Below are 16,499 nucleotides of genomic sequence, written 5' to 3' on the forward strand. Positions count from 1 at the left end.
AACAGTGTTTCCCATTAATTGTCCTTTCTGTGATAGAGGTTAGGGGACTCTGTCCTTGTGGCCTTGCTTGATAATTGTGTGTGTTGTTTTTCAATTTAATATTAAATGTGCTCCACAAATGCCTATTTGTATGCTAGCCTTAAATCTGGGTATTCTATTTCACCTTGTGTGATCAATCTGCATAATGGTGTAATGAATGTGTATATTTTTTGTTGTTTTAGTGGGTGATGTTACAACAAGGTGGCGGAGTATCCGTGACCAGTATAGGAGGGAGAGGCAGCAGCGGGAGAAAAGTGGAGCCGGGGCACCTCCTAAAAAAAAAAATATGTCTACTTCAACCGCCTAACCTTCCTTAACCCCAGCATGGACCTCAGGCCGTAAGTACAAACATCACTCACTGTTTTTATTAAGTCTGTTGATAAAAATTTTCATTAAAATTTTGAATAAATCAAAATTTTTCTTTTTCAGAACTCAGTCTAACCTCACTGACAGGGAGACAGGGTCTGAGTCAGAGCTGGTCATTGACCCAGTTGGGGAAGGTGAAGAGGTGGCTGGTCCATCTGCTGCTCCCTCCGGCTCCATCCCTCATGGATCCTCCACATCTGGCCAGGCAGCTCCATCTGCATCAGAACCACACCCAGAGGCCCCAGAGTTTGCATCTTCCGCCGCAGCATCATCAGCAGCAGCTGCACCACCACCTAGCCAGGATGACCCTGGAAATAGCAGCAGCCCAACTGTTGCCCTGGATCCATCCCCACAGGCTGCAGTCAGACCACAGCGTTCACGCCGCAGGAGAGAGCTGATCCAAAGCCGGCGAAACGTTGATGCTGGGGTCATGAACTATTTGGCACGGGTTCGAGAGGATGATGGGGAGGAGGGATTTACAAGGAGTCTTGCCCAGTACTTAAGGTTCATAGAGCGGGAGTTGAGGCTGCATTTGAGAGGGTGTTTTCAGATCCTTATTGACGCATGCACCCCCCCAAATAACCCATACAATCTCTTGCAGATGATTGAACAGTGGCAGATGTCACCTGAAAATATTCTGCGGCCTCAGAGATTACAAGGCCTGGCTGCTCAACAAGGATCTGAAGCACCCCCTCAACGTCAGCCAACCCCTCAACCCCAACCCATAACGAACCCACAATGGCAACCTCAGCAACATATGGCAGGATATCATCAACCATCCCAATATGGCCACTTGTCCTCACCTAGTGCTGGAGGCTGGTCCCAACCTGGGTATGGACAATATGGTCATTTTGGGTTGGGGTATGATTCACGGACATATGGTCAGCAACAGCAGGGGTATGTCCCAAATCCTCGGCCCACTCTTCAAACTTTCCAGCATCATAGCTGGGCTAATGTCCCTCAGGCCACTACAACATCTGCACAGGGTGCTGGACAATTGGGCCTACAAAGGCCACCTGATGCTGACCCTGAGCAAGCTACATCTCCTGCACCAACCTACCAGGACTTGTAAATTTTTTGTTTTTGTTTTATAATTTTTCCTTGTTATTTTTTTGTGGTTTAGATTCTTATATCCACAATATTGTTTTAGATTGTGCATACATAGCAGTCTTAATTGTGGATGTTGTAACACATTTTGTGGCCACTTAAAACAGGCAAATTTGATGCCAAAATCTGGTTATGGGCCAAAAAAAACAAAAAACAAAACAAATGTTCTACAGTAAAAAGTTATATTACTACCAATCAAAGTCTGGATGCGCTCGAATCATTCTTCAATCACACACACATGATATGCTGACAACCATATGTGAAATAATTAAATACAACAGACCGAGTTTATAAATTGGTTAACACATACTTCATAGATCCAAATAATTAAACATGCAAAAATGCATAGACTTGCCAGGGAGTAGCACCTTGAGGACTCAAAAAATAATTTGTAAAGACATCACGAACTTTAAGACCAGAAAGTGGACGGCGCGAAGGAGGGACATATGGGGTAGGCCTACTAACATTGTTCATGAGGTGATCTTCAATATTTGGAGAGGAACAATCATGTATTCTTGTGAAATTATGTAGAATTACACAGGCTTTGATCACTTCATTGATTGTAGCCTCACTCAGCTGGATGGCAGACTGAAGAACACGCCATTTGGCAACAAGAATCCCAAAGGCGCACTCAACCAGTCTCCGTGCCCTTGCAAGTCTCAAATTAAACACCATCCGCCGGTGGTCAAGGTTGCGCCTGGGGTAAGGCCTCATGACGTGCCTCGTCAGTTGGAAGGCCTCATCTCCAACAAAAACAAAAGGCACTGCTTCTGCATTGGAGCCGGGGAGTTGTTGTGGTGGTGGGAGGTTCAACTGGTTGTCACGTAGCCGCCGACCCATTATGGACGAATTGAAGACCCTAGAGTCTCCAGTTCGCCCATAGGCCCCAATGTCTACAATTATAAACCTGTAGTTACTGTCAGCAACTGCTAACAGAACTACAGAGAAAAACTGTTTGTAATTGTAGAATTGGGAACCAGAGTTCGGCGGCTTACGCACCCTGATATGTTTCCCATCCACAGCTCCAATGCAGTTAGGGAAGTCACAAGTATTTTTGAAACCAGTGGCGATTTTGAGCCAATCCTCCTGTTTGGGCTCAGGCATCACAACTTCCTGAAGTTTCTGCCATATTTGGGAACAGGTTGTCCTAACAATGCCTGAAATTGTCGACCGCCCAATCAGAAACTCCAGGTGTAGACCCGCATAGGACAAGCCTGTGGACAGGAAGCTGCAATACAAGAAAAAGGTAAAAAAAAATTAACATGATGACTACGAAAACAGGAATAAGCACAAGTGTATATTTCATTTACTAGGACATTATTTACAATAGAAAAAGGTTAATTTTACTATCTTAAAATAATAGCATATTTACAACATTCTTTTATATGTGCTTGTGGCTTCATGTCCAAGTTAAGTTACTGAAACATAGTAGGACACCACACAGTTTTGAACAAACAAACAAAAAACAGTATGTGCGAATGTGGAATACATACCGTAAGGTTAGGAGCAGACGCTCCTCAGCAGAGATGGCTTTTCTCATCCAGGTGTCCTGATAGGTGAGGCCAGGACGTAAGATCTCCAACAACATGTCAAAAGTCCTGATGGACATGCGACTATACAGGTAAAACTTGTCAGGATGTGCCCTCAAAGCTGAATATAGTCTCTGGAAATGTCCTTTACTCTGGCGTTGGGTCAATAGAGGATGGACCCACAATCTTCGTCTCCTCCTTCGTGGATCAACATTGACCGGATATGGCTGGCCAAAGCGACGAGACAACACCCAGTGAAGCAACACCCGCTGAGTTGTGCTTAAATACACATGGTCAGACATGTTTGTAAGGTCCAAACAACACAGCCAAAATATGCTAGAGAACATATAGGGCAGATGGGAGGGGTCCACCTGTTGTAGAGGGCTTAAATAGTGTGTTTACTGATGATTTAAATGATTTGCAGGCCAGAAAACCGTTAAATGTCCATTTTGTGAGGGTGCGTGAAAAATTCGCCATACGGATCACATACGGATTACACACGCACAAGCACATGCGCAAAATACGCGACCACACCTAAGCAACGCATTAACTACGGAAGTCGATTACGGAGACATTGTGGCGTATTGAACGCGTAGTACGGACGTATAATACGTTCCGTATTGTCTTACGCCAAGTGTGACGCCGGCCTTAAAGATAGGGCCATCCGGGTGCTGAATGAACCAAATTCCAACCGCACAGTGCCCCCTAGGCGCTCAGCAATTACATACCACCACGAGGTGGCATCTTTTCCCCAGTCCCCCATTGAGGCCGACGCGCAGACCCTGGATAATGACCCTGCTGCAGGACTGCGCCTCCAGATCCAACAACTGACCAAAAGTGTGGCTGCACTAGCCAAAACCGTGCAATCCATGTAAGGCTAGGTTCACATTGCGTTAGTGCAGTCCGTTTAGCGCATACGCTAACGGACTGCATTAACGCAATGTCCAAAAAGTGATCGCGTTTAGCGATCGCGCTAGCGCAGATGCCCGATCTGCGCTAGCGAGAACGGACCCAAAAACGTTGCAGACAGCGTTCAAGGTCCATCACAAAATAACGGAACATCGCTAACGCATGCCAAAAATGGCATGCGTTAGGGATGCGTTACATATATTGCGGTCAATGGGTGCGCTAACAGATCCATTACATTGCGTTAGTGGCGCTATGTAAGGCTACGTTCACATTTGCATTGTGCGATGTTGCGTCGGAGACGCAACGCACAATGCAAACAAAAACGCACGCTAAAACGCTGCGTTTGGCGACACATGCGTCCTTTTTTGCCGAATTTTGGATGCAAAAAAAATGCAACTTGCGTCCTCTGCGCCCTACGCTTGCGGCAAAAAAAAGCATGCGTCGCAAAACGCAGCACAACGCATGTCCATGCGCCCCCCATGTTAAATATAGGGGCGCATGACGCATGCGTCGCCGCTGCGGCGCACGACGCTGCGGCGCACAACGCTAATGTAAACGTAGCCTAACGGATTCCGTTAGCGGATACCCACTAACGCAATGTGAACCTAGCACAGTTTGTAAAGAATATATGGCATAGTCGTCACCTGAAAGCAAGTGTCCAGTAAAGCGTTCATCGGTATTCCGTCAATCACAAATGGGAGGACCGGTCGTCCTCCGATGTACCTGGCTCGTTAGCTTTGTGGGCCTGGCCCTCCTACTCCTGAGGGTTGGCTCTCTGCCTTATGGTTTGCCCATTAAAATTGCAGAATCTTGCGATGTGTCCCGCTTTGCTGCAGCGGTGACAAATGGGTCGTCCGTCCTGGTTGTAGCAGTCATGTGGTCTCTCCCTCTGATCGGTGGGATCCTCTTCTGCCATCGCCACGGGACGTCATCTGGACTGGAAGACAGCTGGATCTTCTCCTTTGGGGACACTTAGGCTACACTGACTCCACACCTTTGCCCCAAAAGAATGGGGCTTACCGGGTGGTCCAAGAATATGAGCGGGTATTCAGCAAACACCCACTAGACTTTGAGCAGGTAAAAGGGGTCCAACACCATATCCCCACCAGAGATCATCCACCCATTAAAGAGAGCTACTGGCCTGTACCTCCAGTTCACTATCAATGTGCCAAGGGTATGTTACGGGAGATGAAGGAAGCTGGGGTGATCAGAGACAGTTGTAGCCCTTGGGCAGCTCCGTTAGTCCTCGTCAGAAAGGATGGTACAGTGAGGATGTGTGTTGACTACAGGCAGATTAACCGCATTACACATAAGGATGCCTACCCGTTACCCAGAATAGAGGAATCAGCTGCACTGAAATCTGCTCACTATTTCTCCACCTTAGATCTCACCAGTGGGTATTGGCAGGTTCCCGTGGCAGATAAAGAGAAGACCGCCTTCACAACACCAATGGGCCTCTCCGAGTTCAACTACATGCCATTCGGACTTTGCAACACACAAGGGAAATTCCAGAGGATGATGGTGTGTTGCCTCGGGCACCGGAACTTTGAAACCTTTCTGTTGTACCTGGATGACGTCATCGTCATCGACGTAAAGTGCTGCGGAATATGTTAGCGCTATATAAATAAAAATTATTATTATTATTATCGTCTTCTCCAAAACCTATGAAGACCATTTGAAGCACCTGGCCGAGGTGTTTGAAGCCCTGTCCAACTTTGGCCTGAAAGTGAAGCTGTCTAAGTGCCACCTCTTGAAGCCAAAGGTGCAGTACCTATGCCACGTGGAAAGCGCCGAAGGTGTGGCACCAGCCCCTGACAAAGTCACCGTGATCAGGGACTGCACAAAACCTAGCAACATTCATGAAGTACGGCAGTGCCTCGGGTTGGTAGGTTACTGCGGGAGATTCATCAAGGGCTTCACTAAGATAGCAGCACCCCTGCAAGACCTGCTAGTGGGCCAATCCAAGAAGGCAAAGAACAAGAATCCTCCATTTGAGTGGAATGACAGGTTGGAAGAATTCTTCATCCTTTTGAAGTTGGCTCTTACGGGAGATGAAGTCCTGGCCTACCCTGATTTTGACCAGCCATTCATACTTTACACTGACGCCAGCAATGTGGGATTGAGAGCAGTGTTGTCCCAAGTGCAGAAAGGCAGAGAGAGAGTAATTGCCTACGCCAGAAGGCAATTTGTTCCACTGAAAGGAACCCTGACAACTATAGTTCCTTCAAGTTGGAGTTTCTCACGATAGTCTGGGCTGTGACTGAGCGATTCAAACACTACCTGGCTTCAGCAAAGTTCAGCGTCTTCACGGACAATAATCCGCTAACTCACCTGGAATCCAAAAAGCTGGGCACATTGGAACAGCGATGGATGGCCCGGTTGTCCAACTACGAAGTACCATGAAGTACCGAGCAGGGCATAAGAACACTAATGCTGATGCGCTGTCCAGGATGCCCAATTTACCAGATGTGGGAGAAGAACTCGTAAGAGCTGGAAGAAATCGAGTTACCAGCTTTCCACTGCCCCGAGGTGGCCCAGTGCTCCCACTGTGTGAGGAACAAGTGCTATGGCAGGCAAGAGGGTACGCTGAACCTGTTGCCCCACCATGGATGCGCAGAGACACAGGATAGTGACCTGGCAGTCTGCCTGGTAAACAAATTGCTGACACAGGCTTATTCACACCCTGGTCCAGATGCTCCACAAGAGACCCAACAGTTGTGGAAAGAAAAGGGCAAGCTGTTCATCTATAAGGGTAAACTGTCCGAGGAACATCAACTCGCGCACACACGGACTAGTCTGGCAGGTGGTAGTCCCAAAGCGGGATGTGCCAATGGTCTTAGAGGCATACCACGATGGAGCAGGGCACTTTAGATGGAAGAAGTTGAAGGTCCTACTTTGTGAAAGATTCTACTGGTTTGGCATGAGAAGAGCCATTGAGAAGTAGTGCTGAGAGTGTGGCCTATGCAACTTGCACAGGAAGAACCGCAACAGCCAGCAAGCCTCACTACAGCCCATAGTCACCAAACAACCGCTTGAGCTGGTAGCTTTGGATCACTTCAAGTTAACCCCGAGTAGGACTGGCTACACCTATGCCCTCACCATAGTGGACCATTACTCAAGATTCCTGGTAGTTGTGCCTGTTAAGGGCCAAAACAGCGAAGACAGCAGCCAAGGCATTTCAACAACACTTTTGTAGACCACACGGTTACCCTGAAAAGATACTCACCAAACATGGCCCAGCCTTTGAGGCAGAAGTGTTCCAGGAGTTCTGTAACATGCAAGAAAATCAGAACAACGCCGTACCATCCACAGACAAACGGCGTGTGTGAGAAAATGAACCAGGTGGTAATTGACCTGTTGAAGACTTTGCCCCTGGAAGAGAGAAATCTGTGGACAGAGAAGTTGCCGGACTTAGTAGATCTATACAATCATATCCTAGTGAACTCCACCAACTGCACTCCAGCCTACCTAAAGAGAGCGAGACCTGGCAAGTTACCTATTGACTTGGACATGGGAGTCCTAACACCTGAAACCACAGCACCAGATGCAGACTGAGATACAGAGCGGCAGCAGCAATACCGCAAAGTACAAGAAAGTGTAGAGAAAAGTTTGTCCCAAGCCAGGCAAAGACAAGAAAAGAGCTACAACCAACAATCTTCGGCTACTCCTTTAGTACCAGGAGAACAAGTTCTCAAAAGAAAGAGAAGAATGCACAAACTAGATGATCAGTGGGAGGCTGAACCATACACCGTCAAGTCTTCAAACTTTCATAAAACCAAGGTATGCATCATCAGTAAAGATGGAGGAGAAACCTCAACAGCTGTATCAAGAGATCATGTGAAGATATGCCCTGACCAATTGAAAAACAAAGAAGAAAACCAAGATACTCCTCAACCCATAGAAGAGGAGGAAGACAGAATCTATACCATTATTGGAGACTTTCCCCAGTCATGGACACAGGTAAACCAAGCCATCGTAGTACCTGTCCTGATCTTTCCCCAACCTACTGCACCTGAAGCAGCAGACTCAAGACCAACCTGAAGACCCATCAGCTCAAGCAGCAGATGCCACATCAGCAGAGGAGCAGGAGAGTCCACCCCCTACCATCTGTCATGCCCATAGTGAGCAGGAGCAGTTGAAGGAAATCAGGTATACCTGTGCTACGTAGAATCACCCGTAGCGTAGCCAATAGCAAGTACACTACACCAGTGGTAGCAAGCATAGTGAATCCGGTTAGGACACTATCAATACCTGTACTGCGTAGATCTACCCGTAGTACCAGAGGTCAGATCCCAGTCCTGTATAGGGACTAAGATGTCACTGTAAAACTAATGTAAATAAGTTTGAAATGTATAAGTTTGCAACCATTAAAACATGATTACCTACAGAGACTACTGTATGAACTATTAAACATGCATAATAACCTATTAAAAGGACAATTGGGCTACAGGACTATATGTGGTCATGACCTTTTCTTGTACATAGTTACCCCGGTTTAGCCTAGAAAATAAACTGCCGGCGTGGCCGAAGTCCAGGCCCAAAAACAGAGAACCTGCAGGCACGCCCAGGGACGATACATAAGGTCGGTTGGGGCGGTTCCCACCAAGGAAACTCAAAAGTCTGGAGGGTAACACAGATGGACCAGTGTTGCCCCCAGGAACTTAATTGGCAAATTATTACTGTGTTGTTTTGATTTTTGTAATTTTTATACTTTTGAAACACTGTAACCCTTTTACGATTGTTCACCTGTTAACATTTTCTTCTTTTTGTTTCCTCAGTCCGGGAGTACTGAATTGTACTAGGGGGAAATGTGGCACCCCAGGAGTCCGGTTGCCACAATGGCATTGCCTTCTTCACGGGGGAGTGGGGGTGATGTCATGCCTGGAGGTAAGGAGGGATCCCCTTGGCAGGTAACACAAACATACAACACCTTCCTGACTCCAGGACAGAAGGGGGGCTCTAAACCCAGTTTCAGGGGAACTTCCCTATAAGATCTGGTCTGGAGGCGGGGTTAGTGAGTTTAGTGTCAGACACTGAAAGGAAAGGAAACACGCGAGGAGAGAGACTGGGAATGGAGCTATAACTGAGCTCCTTCCAGGATTAAGTGCAAAAGAAACCAGACACAGGAGTCTGTGGTTGCACGGGTACTAAAGGCCCAGCAGCTAGGTCTCCTGGCCCATCTAACACCTGGAGACACCATAGCAAGTCAGGAGCCTGGGGCGGCCAGAGACAAGACAGTGCTCATAAAAGGCTCATGCTGTCAACCATACGGGTTAGGAGTAACAGACACTGAGAGGAACTTGTGTAAAGCTTCAGGCAGCAAGGAACAGATAATTCAGTGCAGAAGGAAGGCTTCCGAATCCACCTGGCTAAGTGGATCCCAAGTTACTCCCAGGCCGCCTGGACCCCAACCACACCTGTAACCTGTGCCCTGGACTGCACCTGAAATTCACCAGTAAAAAGTAAAAGAAACTGCAACCCCTGTGTCCTCCAATTATTTCTAGCACCCTCAGTCCTGCGCCCCACCGTCTATCATCTGCACCAATAGCCTCGGGGACTAAGCTCTACCTGTGGGGAGCTACACCAACTCTGCTGCAACACTATCAGCCCCAGTGGTCCCCTTTAAGCAGCGTCGGCCATCCCTGGCCAAGTACCACAGGTGGCGTCACAAACATTTCCCCATAGACTTTATAGTCCACTACACTTCATCCCCTTTAATTGGACCCCCAGGGCAACTCGATACCCCACAGTCCTAGCGGGCGCTCCACATTCACCTTCATAGAAAAATTACGAAAACCGCTCTTTATCTCCGACTCCACAGAGTTTTCACACTGCGTTTTTGTTGCGTGTTTGAGAGGGGGGAACAGAAAACCCATAAAGCCGCCATGTCTTTGTGCACACTGCCCTGTGATTTGTTTAATAACTCTGCTGCAGTTCTTTCTGCATGTAGCATGCGATTTCTTCCTGTTGACATTAATATGTCTCTTTTAAAATAAACAGTGCTGACATCTGTACAGCTGTGGAATTATTGGCGCTATATAAGTGAGGAAAATCAATATTGCAGTCCATGTAACAAGTAGAAAAAGAGTGGCACTCACCGTCCTAAAAATGTTTTCACTTTATTTCAGCAATTTTTAAAACATCCAGGTCAGGAGACTTGTTGGTGGAACAAAGAGCTAGGACGACGATCGTTTCGCACTCGTGCGCTTCAACAGGTCCAATGGAGGAAAACCAATGACCCCCCATATGCCCCATGTCTGAAATATCCCCCATGGATGCGGTCAGGGTATATGGGGCTGGCAGAGGAGCGGTGTTCACTACACAGGGCTGTTACATAACCGCCATCTGCCCCACCAGCCGGAGCGGAGCACCGATCACTGTTGTCACCCATCTCTGCTGTCACCGATCACCACTGTCGCCCATCACCACTGTCATCCATCTCTGCTGTCACCGATGAGTGCTATCACCCATCTCCGCTGTCACCGATCTCCACTGTCATCCATCACTACTGTCACCGATTACTGCTGTCACCTATCAGTGCTGTCATCCATCACCACTGTCACCCATCTCTGCTGTCACCGATCACTACTGTCACCTATCAGTGCTGTCACCCATCTCTGCTGTCACCGATCACCACTGTCGCCCATCACCACTGTCATCCATCTTTGCTGTCACCGATCAGTTTTGTCACCCATGTCCGCTGTCACCGATCTCCGCTGTCATCCATCACCACTGTCACCGATCACTGCTGTCACCTATCAGTGCTGTCACCCATCTTCGCTGTCATCCATCACCACTGTCACCCATCTCTGCTGTCACCGATCACTACTGTCACCTATCAGTGCTGTCACCAATCTCTGCTGTGACCGATCACCACTGTCGCCCATCACCACTGTCATCCATCTTTGCTGTCACCAATCAGTTTTGTCACCCATCTCCGCTGTCACCGATCTCCGCTGTCATCCATCACCACTGTCACCCATCTCTGCTGTCACCGATCAGTGCTGTCACCCATCTCCACTATCATCAATCTCCGCTGTCATCATCACCACTGTCACCCATCTCTGCTGTCACCGATCACCACTGTCGCCCATCACCACTGTCACCCATCTCCACTGTCACCGATCACTCCTGTCGCCCATCTCCACTATCATCAATCTCCGCTGTCATCCATCACCACTGTCACCCAGCTCTGCTGTCACCGATCAGTGCTGTCACCCATCTCCGCTGTCACCGATCACTCCTATCACCCATCTCCACTATCACCAATCTCCGCTGTCATCCATCTCCGCTGTCACTGATCACTGCTGTCACTGATCACTCTTATCACCCATCTCCACTATCACCAATCTCCACTGTCATCCATCTCCGCTGTCACTGATCACTGCTGTCACCGATGAGTGCTGTCACCCATCTCCGCTGTCATCCATCACCACTGTCACCCATCTCCGCTGTCACCGATCACTGCTGTCACCCATCTCCGCTGTCACCCATCACCGCTGTCACCGATCTCCACTGTGACTAATCTCTGCTGTCATCGTTCACTGCTGTCACCGATCACTGCTGTCACCGATCAATGCTGTCAGCGATCTCTGCTGTCGCCGATCACCACTGTAGCCGATCACCGCTGTCACCAATCACTCACAAGGCATTTGTGCCAGGGCTGCACTTTGGCCACAGCACAAGGTCACTAGGAGTCAATTCTGCATTGCATCACAATACAAGTAAATGGTATCACATTGCTGCCCTGAGAGCGTTGCCACAGGCACGTCCTGCCACATCGGGTTTTGTGCGACTTGCTTGTCTCAGTACCCGCAGGATACATTCACTTGTATGGCGCTGCAATGTTGGCGACGCAGTGAAAGTCGCTTTCTATGCCCCGCCTAAATGAAGCAGTTGCCAGTGCACATTAGATCCCTGGGACACGATTGTGGGGCATCAATGGGTTATCATGGCAGCCAGTGATCTGTTGAAGACCCCGATAAGTGCCATCTTGGTACTCCTGTGAAGCTATCTTACAGGCTAGCCTTCATACGCAACCATGATTTATTCTATATACTCTAATACACTGGTATTGCGGTGTTAATTAGTAGATTACTGCAGTTTTTTTGCCTATTGTACTTCAAGATCATGAAGCTGCAGCAAGGCTCAGTCGAGCGAGGAGTTAAAAAAAAAAGATTGCAAGATTTCATGTTTATGATATACCAATTATTCTTCTGTCTGTTTGCAAATGTTCAAAGTTATGACAATCACTTGATACAGGGAAGATACTGTATATCCTTGCACCATGTTAACCATTCGACAAGCTATAGCACTTGCCGAATAAGCTGCAGAGGGTGGCTCAGTGGATAGCACTGCAGCCTTGTAGCACTGGAGTTCTGCATTCAAATCCCACCAAGGACAACATCTGCAAGGAGTTTTTTTTGTTCCCCCCATGTTTGCATGGGTTTTCCCCCGGGTTCTCCGGTTTCCTCCCACATTTCAAAGAATAACTGATAGGGAATCTAGATTGTGAGCCCTGACGGGGACAGCGATGATAATGTGTGCAAACTGTAAAGCGCTGCGGAATATGTTAGCGCTATATAAAAGTAAAGATTATTATTATTATTTTGACCACTGTCACTTTATCAGGTAATAACTCAGGAACGCTTCAATAGATCCCAGTTATTCTGAGATTGTTTTCTCGTCGTGACACATTGTACTTCATGATAGTGGTAACATTTCTTCTTTATAACTTGAGTTTGTGAAAAAAGGGAAATTTGGTGAAAATTTGGAAAATGTTGCCATTTTCAAACTTTAAATTCTCATGTCCTTAAATCAGAGAGATATGTCACACAAAATAGTTAATAAATAACATTTCCCACAATCTACTTTACATCAGCACAATTTTTGAAACTTCGTTTTTTTTTGTTAGGAAGTTATAAAGGTTAAAAGTTCAACAGCGATTTCTGCTTTCTCCACCTAAATTTACAAAACTATTTTTTTAGGGACCACCTCACATTTGAAGTGACTTTGAGAAGTCTATATGATAGAAAATACCCCATACTTACACCATTCTAAAAACTGCACCCCTCAAGGGGCTCAAAACCACATTCAAGAAGTTTATTAACCCTTCAGGTGCTTCATGAGAAATGTGGAAAAAGAATGAACATTTAACTTTTTTTCACAAAAAAATTACTTTAGTACATTTTTTTGTTATTTTCACGAGGGTAGCAGGAAAAATGGACACCAAAATTTGTTGTGTAATTTCTCTTGAGCATGACGATACACCATATGTGGGGAAAAACCACTGTTTGGGCGCACAGCAGAGCTTGGAAGAGAAGGAGAGCCATTTCACTTTTTGAATGCAAAATTTGCTTTAACAATTAGTGAACGCCATTTCAAGTTTGAAGAGCCCCTCGTGTGAAAATCCCCCACAAGTGACACCATTTTGGGAACTAGACCCCTCAGGGAATTGATCTAGATGTGTGGTGAGTACATTGAACCCCCCTGTTGCTTCACAGAAATTATAACATTGAGCCATGAAAATAAAAAAAAAATCACATTCCCCACAAAAATGTTATTTTAGCCCCAAATTTTGAATTTTAAAAGGGTAACAGGAGAAAATGCACCATAAAATTAGTTGTGCAATTTCTTCTGAGTAGGCTGATACCTTATATGTGGGACAAAACTACTGTTTGGGCGCACAGCAAAGCTTGGAAGGGAAGGAATGTCATTTGACTTTTTGAATATACAATTTGCTGGAAACATTAGCGGATGCCTGTCCCGCCCGTTTGGAGAGCACCAGTTGCGTGCCAAAAACCCCACCTCACCAGTTGTGGTTAAACCATGAACCCCCAGGTGCTTCACAATGGCACCTTGAACCCCCAGGTGCTTCCCAGAGTTTATAATGTTGAGCAATTTTTTTTATTTTCACAAGGGTAAGAGGAGAAATTGCACCATACAATTTGTTGAGCAATTTCTCCCGAGTATGCCGATATCCCATATGTGGGGGAATACTACTTTTGAGGCACAGTGCAAAACTCAGAATGGAAGAGGCACCATATTGAAGTTCAAATTTTACTAGAATAGTTTAAGGGGGCCATGTCACATTGGCAGAGCCCCTGAGGTGCCAGAACAGCAGAACCCCCCATAATTGACCCCATTTTACAAACTACACCTTTCAATTAACTCATCTAGGGGTGCAGTGATCATATTGACACCATGAGTGAGTCACAGAATTTTATACCATTGGGCAGTGAAGAAAAAATAATTACATTTTTAACACCAAAATGTTGTTTTATCCTCAGATTTTACATTTTCACACAAGAAGTGGTTAAAAACGGCACTATAATTTGTCCCACAATTTCTACTGAACGTGGCAATACCCCATATGTGGCTGTACAATACTGCTTAGCCACATGGAGACACTCGGGAGGAATGGAGCGCTGTTTGCGGACTCCATATACAGAGAACCCAAGTGTTAGAAGAGCAGGATCCCCTCTCAAGTGACCCCAGTTTGGAAATTATACCCCTTGGGGAATTTATCTACAGGTGTAGTGACGATTTTGACTCCATGGGTATTTTCCAGAAACGAGCAGCAGTGAATGTTGCTGAGGGAAAATTGGAAACTGCCATTGTAGTGACCAGTACATTGCAGTCACCAGTACATTGCAGTCACCAGTACGTTATGCCCAGCCTGTGCTTCTATGCCCGTGCCGTAAGTTAGGCGGGCTCTCGTTGCTTCAGAACTGCCAAACATGTGAACGCAATATGTGGTTTAGGTACACTGAGGGGCTCAAAAGGGAGGCAGGGGGGCATTTGGATGTGGGAGCAGAGAATTTGCTGAATTTCTTTTGGAGGGTGAGGAGCCATTTCGCTTTTCCAGAGTCTTTGTATTACCAGTAACATAGAAGCCCCTTATATTTCCACTAACAGATGACAGATCTGAGTGGGGACTTGCTGTCTTTGTTTAAAGCTTTTGTTGGGAACATTTTACATAACATTTGGGATCACATTTATCCAGCGCTCTACGCTGAGCATTTACTTTGGGGTTGCCGCCTAAATCTCTGAGTGACGTGATTCAGATGCAACCCCTAAGGGATCCATTTACTATAATGAGGCAACAGAGTTACTCTGGCCTCTGTTCGGCGGTGTCCTTCTTTTCAGAAGTGCACAAAACTGTTTCAGACAGCACTTTTATGCAATCCTAAAAAGACGGACACCGCCGGATCACAGGTCAGACGGCGTCCACAGTGCCTCCATCTGCCTCATTATAGGGAATCTTCTGCCTGGGGTTCCACCTGAATCACGTATTTCAGAGATTTACACGGAAACCCCGGTGTAAGCGCACAGCGTAGAGTGAAGGATAAATGTGCGTCAAGCCTTACTGCGATCTTTGGGAGGTAGAATGAAAAAAATCAACAGAAGGTGAAGAATTGTTTTTATTTGTTTTTTATGCCGTTCATCATGCGATATAAATGATTAGGTCACTTTATTCTTCGTGTCGGTGTGATTACAGTGATACCAGATTTATATCGGGTTTTTATCTTTGGCTGCTGTCACACACTAAAAGATGCTTTTTATTGCGAAAACTGCATCCCCATGTTTTGAGAGTTATAGTTTTCCCATATTTCGGCTGACAGAGTAATGTGATGGCTTGTAATTTGCGGGACGAGTTGACTTTTTATTAGTACGATATTCAGACACATGACATTTTTTGATCGCTTTCTATTTCGATTTTTGGGAGGTAGAATGAATGAAAACAAGGAATTCAGGAATTGTTTTGGAGGGGGGTTTCTATGTGGTTCCGCGTGTGATAAAATTGATAAGTCTCAGTACGATTACGGCGATACCTCATTAATATCATTTTTTTTATGTTTTGGCGCTTTACACAATAAAAACTTTTATAGAAAAAAATCATTTTTGCATTGTTTTGTTCTGAGAGCTATAATTTTTTTTATTTTTCCACCGATGGTGCTGTATGCCGTCTTGTTTTTTGCAGGACAAGATGACGTTTTCTGCCTATCCCTGTTTATTTATGTTTGTCTTCTTGATTGCTGTATGATCATAAAGCATTGTTTTCTGCCTTGATTTTTTCTTTCTTTTTTTATGCTGTTCATTAAAGCTGATCGCTTGTATAGCATGTATACCGGTGCTATCCAACCTGTGAGTGCTGCACTGACAGACAAAGTTGCTGGTCATGAGCATGATCTAGCACAGAGGTCCCCAACTCCAGTCCTCAAGGCCCACCAACAGGTCATGTTTTCAGGATTTCCTTTGCATTGCACAGGTGATGCAATTATTACCTGGGCAAGACTAAGGAAATCCTGAAAACATGACATGTTGGTGGGCCTTGAGGACTGGAGTTGGGGACCTCTGATCTAGCAGGTTTGCTAGCCCTGGCGACATGGATGTCATGACACCGCGATGACAACGCGGGGTCTCCGACCCAAGGATAGAGGGTCTTCCCTCTGCCCGCTCCTGAAATGCTGTGATCAAGCATTTAGGGGGTTAAAGTGCCGGGAGAGGTACGAGACTGATTCTGGCACTGAATGCCGTGTGTCAGAA

This window comes from Ranitomeya imitator, chromosome 2 (assembly GCF_032444005.1).
Source record: "Ranitomeya imitator isolate aRanImi1 chromosome 2, aRanImi1.pri, whole genome shotgun sequence".
Lineage (NCBI taxonomy): Eukaryota > Metazoa > Chordata > Amphibia > Anura > Dendrobatidae > Ranitomeya > Ranitomeya imitator.